Raw genomic sequence first — 13,262 nt, forward strand, 5'->3', positions numbered from 1 at the left:
ATCTGAAAATATGTGTTCTCCCTGCAGTTGTTGTCCCCAGATGAGAGTTCCCTTGTGCTGCCTCAGTTGAATCTCCTTTACTTGACAGAGATGTGCCTGAGCAGCGGCCCTCCCCAGCCCTATCCCAAATCATACTTATTTTGCATAGGAGATACCTTGGTCATGAAGATTGTTCTCCCAGGGTGAGGTTCATTCATTGCATTCTGGGTATGCTGACCCCTGTGATTTCCCCAAATGTGGGAAACTCGACTGCATTATTTGTGGTAGTGGGGGACTGTGTTTGTGCTTTCCTCTGGTCAGCTCTGGTAAAAGTCAGATTTCTTTGTCTCAGATCTTCCTCTAGCCTTGTTCTTCTTTCGAGAGTTCCCTTGTGCTGCCTCAGTTGGATCTCCTTCACTTGACAGGGGGTGCCCAAGCAGCAATCCTCCACAGCTCTAGCCCAACTCCTACTTACCTGCCAGGTGAGATATTATGATCTTCACTGTTAGGGCAATCAGGATGTGGAATTCCCTGCCAGGGAAGGTGGTAATGGCGGACTCTGTAATTGGATTTAAAAAAGGAATGGATACATTTCTGAATGAAAAAGCTATCCAAGGTTATAATACTTAAAATATCAACATGGTTAATCCGGGGGTAACATGAGTTGTAGTAGTTAACTAGTCATAAAACATTATTCAGCAAGTATGTAGAATCATCACAACTTAAAACAGGTTGAACACGATGGGCAATTTGCCTCTTTTCAACCTCAAAAACTATATTACTATATGTTACTATATTACTATGTTACTGTAGTATACAGAACACCACAATGTAATGAGCAGTGATAGTGAGCACTGATGAGGATACTAGAACTGACACTGAGCAGCAAGATGCAGCACTGGACTATTAGTAATGTACTGTAGTATGCTGAGCACCACAATGCAGCACAAGACAATGAGCAGTGATACTGAGCACTGATGAGGATACTACTGAGAACTGACACTGAGCAGGAGAGACACACTACTAGTATTACTGAGCAGCAATAAGTAACCACTGATACTGAGCACTGATATTGAGATTTCCACTGAGAGAACATAGCCACGTCCTCTCCGCTCCCTCTTCAATGCACGAGTAAAAATGGCGGCAACGCGCAGCTCTTTATATGAAATCCGAATCTCGCGAGAATCCGACAGCGGGATGATGACATTTTCCCTTGTTCAGGTTTTCCGAGTCAGGCGGGAACAACCGAGCCTGCCTCGGACCAGTGTAAACCACGTGGAGTTCGTGGGGAATTTGGTTCTCGGAGAACCGAACCCGCTCCTCTCTACCTTATACCCATATATTTTTTTATTTTCAATCTAAGCCCCTGCAGTTTTCTGTAAGCATCTGCTTCGCTATGATGATCAACAAGTCACAAGGGCAAACACTCAGGGCTTGAGGCGTAGATCTTAGGACCAGCTGCTACAAGCATGGCAGAGGTGTCACTATCACTGGTGACACCCAGAGAGGTGGCGAAGGAGATTGTAATGCAGTGCGCGCAGATAAGCAGCGCAATGGTAAAAAGGAGGCATGGTTTCATAGGTAGGGGCGTGGCCTGGTGGCCTGAATCTACATTTTGTTGCTCCGGGTGTCCCGGGGGTTGGGGGCTGCACCCGGGGACTAGTGTGTGAGCGGTACTGGCTCCTGCACAGTGACAGGACATGGCCACCCAGCATGACGCCTCCCTTCTTGACCAATCTGTAATTGCAGTCGCACTGCAGTTCAGCGTGATCATAAAAAATGGTGTAGCCTCCTGCTGGTGCAGACTGTATGTGCGCGCAGGAAGCCGCCACCATTTTTGTGATCACAGCGGCTGAATGTGATGTCATACAGCCGCTGTGACCACGCCCCCTGTGTCTCCTCCGTTGCAGACCCCATTTTGAAGCCTTGCCCCCGCACCGCTCCATCCCTGACTTGGAAATGGAGTGTTGCTGACCCCCCTCTCCCCCCCTGCCCCGATTGACAGGCAGAGGCGATCGCATTCTCTGCGGGGTGCCGCAGAAAATGCAGGCACATGCGTATGCTCTTAGCAATTTTTGCAGTTGGATCGCTTACTGTGATTGCAATCCAACCTGAATCAGGCCCTATTACCTATCACAATGCGCTGCGGGCAGTACAAAATTGGTTTAATATGGGAGAAAAAACCCCAGACCTGTGCTCCTTAACTGTACCTGGTGGCTCGTGGAGCGGCTGCCCAGTAATCAGTGTCCACGCCAGTGCGCACACGGTCCACCCCCTACGGCCACGCTCCCCTTCATCAGCGGCCTCGTGATCCGGAAGGGCGGTGCGTGTGTGACTGACCTTAGGAAGAAACCGGAGCCTCCGCTGCAGTGACCCAGCAACCAGGGCACGGGAGTATACAGCGCCGCTGGGAGTGATGAAGCTGCAGTAAAGATGTCTATTAGACCTAGCCTGCTGCAGCCCTTGTAGATTCTCATAAAAAAAGTTCTTATTTTCTTGTCAAAATTAATAGCTAAGAATAGGCTGCCTGAGGCAGGCCCCTGTTAAGTGGCCTGCTACTGAAGGCACCAACTACAAACTGAGCTCCCTGTTCATGGAAGCGGGGTTATAGAGGAGAATGCGCTGAGCATCTTGGGAACAGTCAAAAGCTTTGAGCCGGTTGGTGCCTCAGATCAAGATCCTACTCTACACCCCAATGTGAATCCTTGTGGAGTCCAGTGTACCCCACAGAAGAAATTAATGTGTCACACCCATTGGCAGCAACCTTAGAATAGCTGCTGACGGGCACAATTGAGAAAGGAAGGGGGGGGGGACATTTGAATCCAGCACATAGATGCAATTCAAATATGTAATTTGAACCTTCCTATTTTAAAATATAATGGATGAACTTCACCCTGTGATAACAATCTTCATGATATAGAGATCTCATATGCAAAATAAGTATGAGTTGGGATAGGGCTGGGGAGGGTGGCTGCTCGGGCAAGCCCCTCCCCCGTCAAGTTAAGGAGATTCAACTGAGGAAGCACAAGGGAACTCTCGTCTGGGGACAACAACTGCAGGGAGACCACATTTTTTCAGATGAACATGGGAGAGCGGAAGGCTGCCTAATACTGAAGCACCATCAAATATCAAACCATATGCAATAACTAGTACAAGCATTCCTGGGGGAAGGTCTGCAGGAGACGAATTTGCATACGGTGATGTCATCCAAGCAGTGGGCCAAAGTTGGCTGGAACCCTCATCTGCATATGAAAAGAGAAAAGGGTTATGCAGGGCATGGCGGCCTTTTGCGGCGCTTGGATGACCCCTAGTTCGCATTAAACACCTCCACCCTCCTTCGGTGTGGGGCTCATGTTGGCTATGCCCCAGCCCCTGAAGCATTCAAGCTGATTTCTTGCAGCAGCTGGGCACTGTAACAGCTCCAGAGCTGCTCTGTAAGGCAAATAAAAGGGTGTGGGCCCTGCAGCACTACCTGTAGTTCGCATTGTGCGTTGGAAGGCACAAAGTAAGCAGACGGGAGAAGTCAGGATAGTGCGCAAGGGCATAGAAGGGAGCGGCTCAAGAAAAGAGAAGTGGAAACAGACAGCAAACTAGGCTGGAGAGAGACCTGAGACAAAGAGATCTGAATTATACGAGAGCCGACCAGGGGAAACACAAATTATGCAGTCAAGTTTCCCATATTTGGGGAAATCGCAGGGGCAGCACACCCAGAGTGCAATGGTTGAGCCTTGCCCTGGGAGAAGCACCTTCAAGATCATAGTATCTCACCTGGCAGGTAAGTAGGAGTTGGGCTAGAGCTGGGGAGGGTCGCTGCTCGGGCACCCCCCTGTCAAGTGAAGGAGATCCAACTGAGGCAGCACAATGGAACTCTCGAAAGAAGAACAAGGCTAGAGGAAGATCTGAGACAAAGAAATCTGACTTTTACCAGAGCTGACCAGCGGAAAACACAAACACAGTCCCCAACTACCACAAATAATGCAGGCGAGTTTCCCACATTTGGGTAAATCACAGGGGTCAGCATACCCAGAATGCAATGAATGAACCTCACCCTGGGTGAACAATTTTCATGACCATGGTGTCTCCTATGCAAAATAAGTATGATTTGGGATAGGGCTGGGGAGGGCCGCTGCTCAGGCACATCTCTGTCAAGTAAAGGAGATTCAACTGAGGCAGCACAAGGGAACTCTCATATGGGGACAACAACTGCAGGGAGAACACATATTTTCAGATGAACATGGGAGGGCAGAAGGCTGCCTAATACTGAAGCACCCCCAAACAACAAACCAAATGCAACAACTAGTGCAAGCATTCCTGGGGGAAGGCCTGCAGCAGATGGATTTGCATATGGTGATGTTATCCAAGCAGTGGGTCAAAGTTGGCTTCAACCCTCATCTGCATATGAAAAGAGAAAAGGGGCGTGCAGGGCATGGCGGCCTTTTGCGGTGCTTGGATGACCCCTAGATCGCATTAAACACCCCCACCCTCCTTTGGTGTGGGGCTCATGTTGGCCATGCCCCATCCCATGAAGCATTCAAGCTGACTTCTTGCAGCAGCTGGGCACTGTAACAGCTCCAGAGCTGCTCTGTAAGGCAAGTAAAAGGGTGTGGGCCCTGCAGCACTACCTGTAGTTTGCATTGTGCATTGGAAGGCACAAAGTAAGCAGACGGGAGGAGAAGTCAGGATAGTGCACAAGGGTATAGAAGGGAGGGGCTCAAGAAAAAAGAAGTGGAAACAGAGAGCAAACTAGGCTGGAGAGAGACCTGAGACAAAGAGATCTGAATTATACGAGAGCCGACCAGAGGAAACACAAATTATGCAGTCAAGTGTCCCACATTTGGGGAAATCGTAGGAGCAGCACACCCAGTGTGCAATGGGTGAGCCTTGCCCTGGGAGAAGCACCTTCCTGATTATAGTATCTCACCTGGGTGTGCTGCCCCTGCGATTTCCCCAAATGTGGGAAACTTGACTGCATAATTTGTGTTTCCCCTGGTCGGCTCTCATATAATTCAGATCTCTTTGTCTCAGGTCTCTCTCCAGCCTAGTTTGCTGTCTGTTTCCACTTCTTTTTTCTTGAGCCCCTCCCTTCTATACCCTTGTGGACTATCCTGACTTCTCCTCCTGTCTGCTTACTTTGTGCCTTCCAATGCACAATGCAAACTACAGGTAGTGCTGCAGGGCCCACACCCTTTTACTTGCCTTACAGAGCAGCTCTGGAGCTGTTACAGTGCCAAGCTGCTGCAAGAAATCAGCTTGAATGCTTCAGGGGCTGGGGCATGGCCAACATGAGCCCCACACCGAAGGAGGGTGGGGGTGTTTAATGCGAACTAAGGGTCATCCAAGCGCCGCAAAAGGCCGCCATGCCCTGCATACCCCTTTTCTCTTTTCATATGCAGATGAGGGTTCCAGCCAACTTTGGCCCACTGCTTGGATGACATCACTATATGCATATCCGTCTTCTGCAGACCTTCCCCCAGGAATGCTTGTACTAGTTGTTGCATTTGGTTTGTTGTTTGGGGGTGCTTCAGTATTAGGCAGCCTTCTGCCCTCCCATGTTCATCTGAAAATATGTGTTCTCACTGCAGTTGTTGTCCCCAGATGAGAGTTCCCTTGTGCTGCCTCAGTTGAATCTCCTTTACTCTAAAACTTGTAAAACTTAGCAAAAGTGTTTACTAAATAGCTGCTCGGCAAAGTTGCAATGCCGAGACTCCCCGACCAGCTGCCCAGGATGAACCCACCTTTCTAGTAGAATGGGTCTTCACCTAATTCAGTAACGGCAATCCTGCCGTGGAATGAGCATGCTGAATCTTACCACAGATCCAGCGCATAATTGTCTACATGGAAGCAGGACACCCAATCCTGTTGGGAGCATACAGGACAAACAGAGCCTCTGTTTTCCTAATCTGAACCGTTCTGGTGACATAAATTTTCAAAGTTCTGACCACAGCCAGAGACTTTGACTCAACGAAGGTGTCAGTGGCCAAAGGCACCATGTGGAAAGATGAACCACCTTCGGCAGAAATAGTTGACGTGTCCTCAATTCTGCTCTATCTTCATGAAATATCAAATAAAGGCTCTTGTGATACTGCATGGTTTGTACTGTTTTCCATGTGCTCCCAGATCTTTCAAGCAAGAAGCATGGTCAAGAAAGTTCTGTTTGAAAAGAAACAACATTTACTGTCATTGTTATAGAATTTGGGAGAAAAAACAAGAAGAAATCTGCACTGTTGACGCACTGGACAGAATGAATGAATCATAAAATATAACCTTTATTAAGTATGTATTAAAATTGGATAAATATTAATATTATTATCCCAAACTGCAGTGAAACATAAAGGTTAAAATCACAGAACTAACATACATGTGCATAAGAAGAATAAAGAGATGTGAAAAAAAGGTTTAAAAAGCGTGTCCGTGTGTGATTATTTTTGAAGGCACAACCCTGGCGGGGTTGTTTATATAGATATATATGTTGCTAATAATCACTTTCTAGCGTAATGTTATTAAATAGCTGTTAGTATCTATGTCGTCAGGTACCACTGGGTCGTATCCTATATACTCCTGTGGGAAACTTGACTGCATAATTTGTGTTTCCCCTGGTCGGCTCTCGTATAATTCAGATCTCTTTGTCTCAGGTCTCTCTCCAGCCTAGTTTGCTGTCTGTTTCCACTTCTCTTTTCTTGAGCCGCTGCCTTCTATGCCCTTGTGCACTCTCCAGACTTCTCCTGTCTGCTTACTTTGTGCCTTCCAACGCACAATGCAAACTACAGGTAGTGCTGCAGGGCCCACACCCTTTTACTTGCCTTACAGAGCAGCTCTGGAGCTGTTACAGTGCCCAGCTGCAGCAAGAAATCAGCTTGAATGCTTCAGGGGCTGGGGCATAGCCAACATGAGCCCCACACCGACCGAGGGTGGAGGTGTTTAATGCAAACTAGGGGTCAGCCAAGCGCCGCAAAAGGCCGCCATGCCCTGCATGCCCCTTTTCTCTTTTCATATGCAGACGAGGGTTGAAGCCAACTTTGACCCACTGCTTGGATGACATCACCATATGCAAATCCATCTGCGGCAGGCCTTCCCCCAGGAATGCTTGCACTAGTTGTTGCATTTGGTTTGTTGTTTGGGGGTGCTTCAGTATTAGGCAGCCTTCTGCCCTCCCATGTTCATCTGAAAATATGTGTTCTCCCTGCAGTTGTTGTCCCCAGATGAGAGTTCCCTTGTGCTGCCTCAGTTGAATCTCCTTTACTTGACAGAGATGTGCCTGAGCAGCGGCCCTCCCCAGCCCTATCCCAAATCATACTTATTTTGCATAGGAGATACCATGGTCATGAAGATTGTTCTCCCAGGGTTAGGTTCATTCATTGCGTTCTGGGTATGCTGACCTCTGTGATTTCCCCAAATGTGGGAAACTCAACTGCATTATTTGTGGTAGTGGGGGACTGTGTTTGTGCTTTCCTCTGGTCAGCTCTGGTAAAAGTCAGATTTCTTTGTCTCAGATCTTCCTCTAGCCTTGTTCTTCTTTCAAGAGTTCCCTTGTGCTGCCTCAGTTGGATCTCCTTCACTTGACAGGGGGGTGCCCGAGCAGCGACCCTCCCCAGCTCTAGCCCAACTCCTACTTACCTGCCAGGTGAGATACTATGATCATGAAGTTGCTTCTCCCAGGGCAAGGCTCACCCATTGCACTCTGGGTGTGCTGCCCCTGCGATTTCCCCAAATATGGGAAACTTGATTGCATAATTTGTGTTTCCCCTAGTCGGCTCTCATATAATTCAGATCTCTTTGTCTCAGGTCTCTCTCCAGCCTAGTTTGCTGTCTGTTTCCACTTCTTTTTTCTTGAGCCCCTCCCTTCTATACCCTTGTGCACTATCCTGACTTCTCCTCCTGTCTGCTTACTTTGTGCCTTCCGATGCACAATGCAAACTACAGGTAGTGCTGCAGGGCCCACACCCTTTTACTTGCCTTACAGAGCAGCTCTGGAGCTGTTACAGTGCCAAGCTGCTGCAAGAAATCAGCTTGAATGCTTCAGGGGCTGGGGCATGGCCAACATGAGCCCCACACCGAAGTAGGGTGGGGGTGTTTAATGCGAACTAAGGGTCATCCAAGCGCCGCAAAAGGCCGCCATGCCCTGCATACCCCTTTTCTCTTTTCATATGCAGATGAGGGTTCCAGCCAACTTTGGCCCACTGCTTGGATGACATCACTGTATGCAAATCCGTCTTCTGCAGACCTTCCCCCAGGAATGCTTGTACTAGTTGCTGCATTTGGTTTGTTGTTTGGGGGTGCTTCAGTATTAGGCAGCCTTCTGCCCTCCCATGTTCATCTGAAAATATGTGTTCTCCCGGCAGTTGTTGTCCCCAGATGAGAGTTCCCTTGTGCTGCCTCAGTTGAATCTCCTTTACTTGACAGAGATGTGCCTGAGCAGCGGCCCTCCCCAGCCCTATCCCAAATCATACTTATTTTGCATAGGAGATACCATGGTCATAAAGATTGTTCTCCCAGGGTGAGGTTCATTCATTGCATTCTGGGTATGCTGACCCCTGTGATTTCCCCAAATGTGGGAAACTCAACTGCATTATTTGTGGTAGTGGGGGACTGTGTTTGTGTTTTCCTCTGGTCAGCTCTGGTAAAAGTCAGATTTCTTTGTCTCAGATCTTCCTCTAGCCTTGTTCTTCTTTCGAGAGTTCCATTGTGCTGCCTCAGTTTGATCTCCTTCACTTGACAGGGGGGTACCCGAGCAGCGACCCTCCCCAGCTCTAGCCCAACTCCTACATAACTGCCAGGTGAGATACTATGATCATGAAGGTGCTTCTCCCAGGGCAAGGCTCACCCATTGCACTCTGGGTGTGCTGCTCCTGCGATTTCCCCAAATGTGGGAAACTTGACTGCATAATTTGCGTTTCCCCTGGTCGGCTCTCGTATAATTCAGATCTCTTTGTCTCAGGTCTCTCTCCAGCTTAGTTTGCTGTCTGTTTCCACTTCTCTTTTCTTGAGCCGCTGCCTTCTATGCCCTTGTGCACTCTCCTGACTTCTCCTGTCTGCTTACTTTGTGCCTTCCAACGCACAATGCAAACTACAGGTAGTGCTGCAGGGCCCACACCCTTTTACTTGCCTTTCAGAGCAGCTCTGGAGCTGTTACAGTGCCCAGCTGCTGCAAGAAATCAGCTTGAATGCTTCAGGGGCTGGGGCATAGCCAACATGAGCCCCACACCGACGGAGGGTGGAGGTGTTTAATGCGAACTAAGGGTCATCCAAGCGCCGCAAAAGGCCGCCATGCCCTGCATACCCCTTTTCTCTTTTCATATGCAGATGAGGGTTCCAGCCAACTTTGGCCCACTGCTTGGATGACATCACCGTATGCAAATACGTCTTCTGCAGACCTTCCCCCAGGAATGCTTGTACTAGTTGTTGCATTTGGTTTGTTGTTTGGGGTGCTTCAGTATTAGGCAGCCTTCTGCTCTCCCATGTTCATCTGAAAATATGTGTTCTCCCTGCAGTTGTTGTCCCCAGATGAGAGTTCTCTTGTGCTGCCTCAGTTGAATCTCCTTTACTTGACAGAGATGTGCCTGAGCAGCGGCCCTCCCCAGCCCTATCCCAAATCATACTTATTTTGCATAGGAGATACCATGGTCATGAAGATTGTTCTTCCAGGGTGAGGTTCATTCATTGCATTCTGGGTATGCTGACCCCTGTGATTTCCCCAAATGTGGGAAACTCGACTGCATTATTTGTGGTAGTGGGGGACTGTGTTTGTGCTTTCCTCTGGTCAGCTCTGGTAAAAGTCAGATTTCTTTGTCTCAGATCTTCCTCTAGCCTTGTTCTTTTTTTGAGAGTTTCCTTGTGCTGCCTCAGTTGGATTTCCTTCACTTGACAGGGGGGTGCCCGAGCAGCGACCCTCCCCAGCTCTAGCCCAACTCCTACTTACCTGCCAGGTGAGATACTATGATCAGGAAGGTGCTTCTCCCAGGGCAAGGCTCACCCATTGCACTCTGGGTGTGCTGCTCCTACGATTTCCCCAAATGTGGGACACTTGACTACATAATTTGTGTTTCCTCTGGTCGGCTACTCGTATAATTCAGATCTCTTTGTCTCAGGTCTCTCTCCAGCCTAGTTTGCTGTCTGTTTCCACTTCTCTTTTCTTGAGCCCCTGCCCTTGCCCTTGTGCACTCTCCTGACTTCTCCTGTCTGCTTACTTTGTGCCTTCCAACGCACAATGCAAACTACAGGTAGTGCTGCAGGGCCAACACCCTTTTACTTGCCTTACAGAGCAGCTCTGGAGCTGTTACAGTGCCCAGCTGCTGCAAGAAATCAGCTTGAATGCTTCAGGGGCTGGGGCATAGCCAACATGAGCCCCACACCGACGGAGGGTGGAGGTGTTTAATGCGAACTAAGGGTCATCCAAGCGCCGCAAAAGGCCGCCATGCCCTGCATACCCCTTTTCTCTTTTCATATGCAGATGAGGGTTCCAGCCAACTTTGGCCCACTGCTTGGATGACATCACCGTATGCAAATCCGTCTTCTGCAGACCTTTTCCCAGGAATGCTTGTACTAGTTGTTGCATTTGGTTTGTTGTTTGGGGGTGCTTCAGTATTAGGCAGCCTTCTGCTCTCCCATGTTCATCTGAAAATATGTGTTCTCCCTGCAGTTGTTGTCCCCAGATGAGAGTTCCCTTGTGCTGCCTCAGTTGAATCTCCTTTACTTGACAGAGATGTGCCTGAGCAGCGGCCCTCCCCAGCCCTATCCCAAATCATACTTATTTTGCATAGGAGATACCATTGTCATGAAGATTGTTCTCCCAGGGTGAGGTTCATTCATTGCATTCTGGGTATGCTGACCCCTGTCATTTCCCCAAATGTGGGAAACTCGACTGCATTATTTGTGGTAGTGGGGGACTGTGTTTGTGCTTTCCTCTGGTCAGCTCTGGTAAAAGTCAGATTTCTTTGTCTCAGATCTTCCTCTAGCCTTGTTCTTTTTTCGAGAGTTTCCTTGTGCTGCCTCAGTTGGATCTCCTTCACTTGACAGGGGGGTGCCCGAACAGCGACCCTCCCCAGCTCTAGCCCAACTCCTACTTACCTGCCAGGTGAGATACTATGATCAGGAAGGTGCTTCTCCCAGGGCAAGGCTCACCCAATGCACTCTGGGTGTGCTGCTCCTACGATTTCCCCAAATGTGGGACACTTGATTACATAATTTGTGTTTCCTCTGGTCGGCTCTCGTATAATTCAGATCTCTTTGTCTCAGGTCTCTCTCCAGCCTAGTTTGCTGTCTGTTTCCACTTCTCTTTTCTTGAGCCGCTCCCTTCTATGCCCTTGTGCACTATCCTGACTTCTCCCGTCTGCTTACTTTGTGCCTTCCAACGCACAATGCAAACTACAGGTAGTGCTGCAGGGCCCACACCCTTTTACTTGCTTTACAGAGCAGCTCTGGAGCTGTTACAGTGCCCAGCTGCTGCAAGAAATCAGCTTGAATGCTTCAGGGGCTGGGGCATAGCCAACATGAGCCCCACACCGAAGGAAGGTGGAGGTGTTTAATGCAAACTAGGGGTCATCCAAGCGCCGCAAAAGGCCGCCATGCCCTGCACACCCCTTTTTTATTTTCATATGCAGACGAGGGTTGAAGCCAACTTTGACCCACTGCTTGGATGACATCACCATATGCAAATCCATCTGCTGCAGGCCTTCCCCCAGGAATGCTTGCACTAGTAGTTGCATTTGGTTTGTTGTTTGGGGGTGCTTCAGTGTTAGGCAGCCTTCTGCCCTCCCATGTTCATCTGAAAATATGTGTTCTCCCTGCAGTTGTTGTCCCCAGATGAGAGTTCCCTTGTGTTGGCTCAGTTGAATCTCCTTTACTTGACAGAGATGTGCCTGAGCAGCGGCCCTCCCCAGCCCTATCCCAAATCATACTTATTTTGCATAGGAGATACCATGGTCATGAAGATTGTTCTCCCAGGGTGAGGTTCATTCATTGCACTCTGGGTATGCTGACCCCTGTGATTTCCCCAAATGTGGGAAACTCGACTGCATTATTTGTGGTAGTGGGGGACTGCGTTTGTGCTTTCCTCTGGTCAGCTCTGGTAAAAGTCAGATTTCTTTGTCTCAGATCTTCCTCTAGCCTTGTTCTTCTTTCGAGAGTTCCCTTGTGCTGCCTCAGTTGGATCTCCTTCACTTGACAGGGGGTGCCCGAGCAGCAATCCTCCACAGCTCTAGCCCAACTCCTACTTACCTGCCAGGTGAGATACTATGATGTTCACTGTTAGGGCAATCAGGATGTGGAATTCCCTGCCAGGGAAGGTGGTAATGGCGGACTCTGTAATTGGATTTAAAAAAGGAATGGATACATTTCTGAATGAAAAAGCTATCCAAGGTTATAATACTTAAAATATCAACATGGTTAATCCGGGGGTAACATGAGTTATAGTAGCTAACTAGTCATAAAACATTATTCAGCAAGTATGTAGAATCATCACAACTTAAAACAGGTTGAACACGATGGGCAATTTGCCTCTATTCAACCTCAAAAACTATGTTACTATATGTTACTATATTACTATGTTACTGTAGTATACAGAACACCACAATGTAATGAGCAGTGATAGTGAGCACTGATGAGGATACTAGAACTGACACTGAGCAGCAAGATGCAGCACTGGACTATTAGTAATGTACTGTAGTATGCTGAGCACCACAATGCAGCACAAGACAATGAGCAGTGATACTGAGCACTGATGAGGATACTACTGAGAACTGACACTGAGCAGGAGAGACACACTACTAGTATTACTGAGCAGCAATAAGTAACCACTGATACTGAGCACTGATATTGAGATTTCCACTGAGAGAACATAGCCACGTCCTCTCCGCTCTCTCTTCAATGCACGAGTAAAAATGGCGGCAACGCGCAGCTCTTTATATGGAATCCGAATCTCGAGAGAATCCGACAGCGGGATGACGACATTTTCCCTTGTTCAGGTTTTCCGAGTCAGGCGGGAACAACCGAGCCTGCCTCGGACCAGTGTAAACCACATGGAGTTCGTCGGGAATTCGGTTCTCGGAGAACCGAACCCGCTCCTCTCTACCTTATACCCATCAATTTTTTTATTTTCAATCTAAGCCCCTGCAGTTTTCTGTAAGCATCTGCTTCGCTATGATGATCAACAAGTCACAAGGGCAAACACTCAGGGCTTGAGGCGTAGATCTTAGGACCAGCTGCTACAAGCATGGCAGAGGTGTCACTATCACTGGTGACACCCAGAGAGGTGGCGAAGGAGATTGTAATGCAGTGCGCGCAGATAA

At 48.6% G+C, this 13,262-nt stretch overlaps 12 non-coding genes and 1 pseudogene across 12 annotated transcripts; 10 read left to right on the top strand and 3 right to left on the bottom strand.

The window, feature by feature from the left end:
* Positions 1-131: 131 nt before the first annotated feature.
* LOC135032933 (U1 spliceosomal RNA) lies at positions 132-295 on the top strand. The gene has a single exon (XR_010228396.1). It is a non-coding gene; the product is annotated as a U1 spliceosomal RNA (small nuclear RNA).
* Positions 296-3,599: 3,304 nt separating this feature from the next.
* Positions 3,600-3,762, bottom strand: LOC135032888 (U1 spliceosomal RNA). Its single transcript, XR_010228360.1, has one exon. It is a non-coding gene; the product is annotated as a U1 spliceosomal RNA (small nuclear RNA).
* A 152-nt stretch (positions 3,763-3,914) lies between these two features.
* Positions 3,915-4,078, bottom strand: LOC135032828 (U1 spliceosomal RNA). The gene has a single exon (XR_010228306.1). It is a non-coding gene; the product is annotated as a U1 spliceosomal RNA (small nuclear RNA).
* Positions 4,079-4,752: 674 nt separating this feature from the next.
* On the bottom strand, positions 4,753-4,908 carry LOC135032911 (U1 spliceosomal RNA). The gene has a single exon (XR_010228375.1). It is a non-coding gene; the product is annotated as a U1 spliceosomal RNA (small nuclear RNA).
* Positions 4,909-7,269: 2,361 nt separating this feature from the next.
* On the top strand, positions 7,270-7,433 carry LOC135032942 (U1 spliceosomal RNA). The gene has a single exon (XR_010228404.1). It is a non-coding gene; the product is annotated as a U1 spliceosomal RNA (small nuclear RNA).
* A 152-nt stretch (positions 7,434-7,585) lies between these two features.
* On the top strand, positions 7,586-7,720 carry LOC135032891 (U1 spliceosomal RNA; annotated as a pseudogene).
* A 702-nt stretch (positions 7,721-8,422) lies between these two features.
* On the top strand, positions 8,423-8,586 carry LOC135032927 (U1 spliceosomal RNA). Its single transcript, XR_010228390.1, has one exon. It is a non-coding gene; the product is annotated as a U1 spliceosomal RNA (small nuclear RNA).
* A 152-nt stretch (positions 8,587-8,738) lies between these two features.
* Positions 8,739-8,901, top strand: LOC135032896 (U1 spliceosomal RNA). The gene has a single exon (XR_010228366.1). It is a non-coding gene; the product is annotated as a U1 spliceosomal RNA (small nuclear RNA).
* A 670-nt stretch (positions 8,902-9,571) lies between these two features.
* Positions 9,572-9,735, top strand: LOC135032929 (U1 spliceosomal RNA). Its single transcript, XR_010228392.1, has one exon. It is a non-coding gene; the product is annotated as a U1 spliceosomal RNA (small nuclear RNA).
* Positions 9,736-9,887: 152 nt separating this feature from the next.
* LOC135032883 (U1 spliceosomal RNA) lies at positions 9,888-10,051 on the top strand. The gene has a single exon (XR_010228355.1). It is a non-coding gene; the product is annotated as a U1 spliceosomal RNA (small nuclear RNA).
* A 668-nt stretch (positions 10,052-10,719) lies between these two features.
* LOC135032953 (U1 spliceosomal RNA) lies at positions 10,720-10,883 on the top strand. The gene has a single exon (XR_010228415.1). It is a non-coding gene; the product is annotated as a U1 spliceosomal RNA (small nuclear RNA).
* A 152-nt stretch (positions 10,884-11,035) lies between these two features.
* On the top strand, positions 11,036-11,198 carry LOC135032899 (U1 spliceosomal RNA). The gene has a single exon (XR_010228368.1). It is a non-coding gene; the product is annotated as a U1 spliceosomal RNA (small nuclear RNA).
* A 671-nt stretch (positions 11,199-11,869) lies between these two features.
* On the top strand, positions 11,870-12,033 carry LOC135032919 (U1 spliceosomal RNA). The gene has a single exon (XR_010228383.1). It is a non-coding gene; the product is annotated as a U1 spliceosomal RNA (small nuclear RNA).
* Positions 12,034-13,262: the final 1,229 nt, after the last annotated feature.

The sequence above is a fragment of the Pseudophryne corroboree genome, unplaced genomic scaffold, assembly GCF_028390025.1.
Source record: "Pseudophryne corroboree isolate aPseCor3 unplaced genomic scaffold, aPseCor3.hap2 scaffold_555, whole genome shotgun sequence".
In the NCBI taxonomy this organism is placed as follows: Eukaryota; Metazoa; Chordata; class Amphibia; order Anura; family Myobatrachidae; genus Pseudophryne; species Pseudophryne corroboree.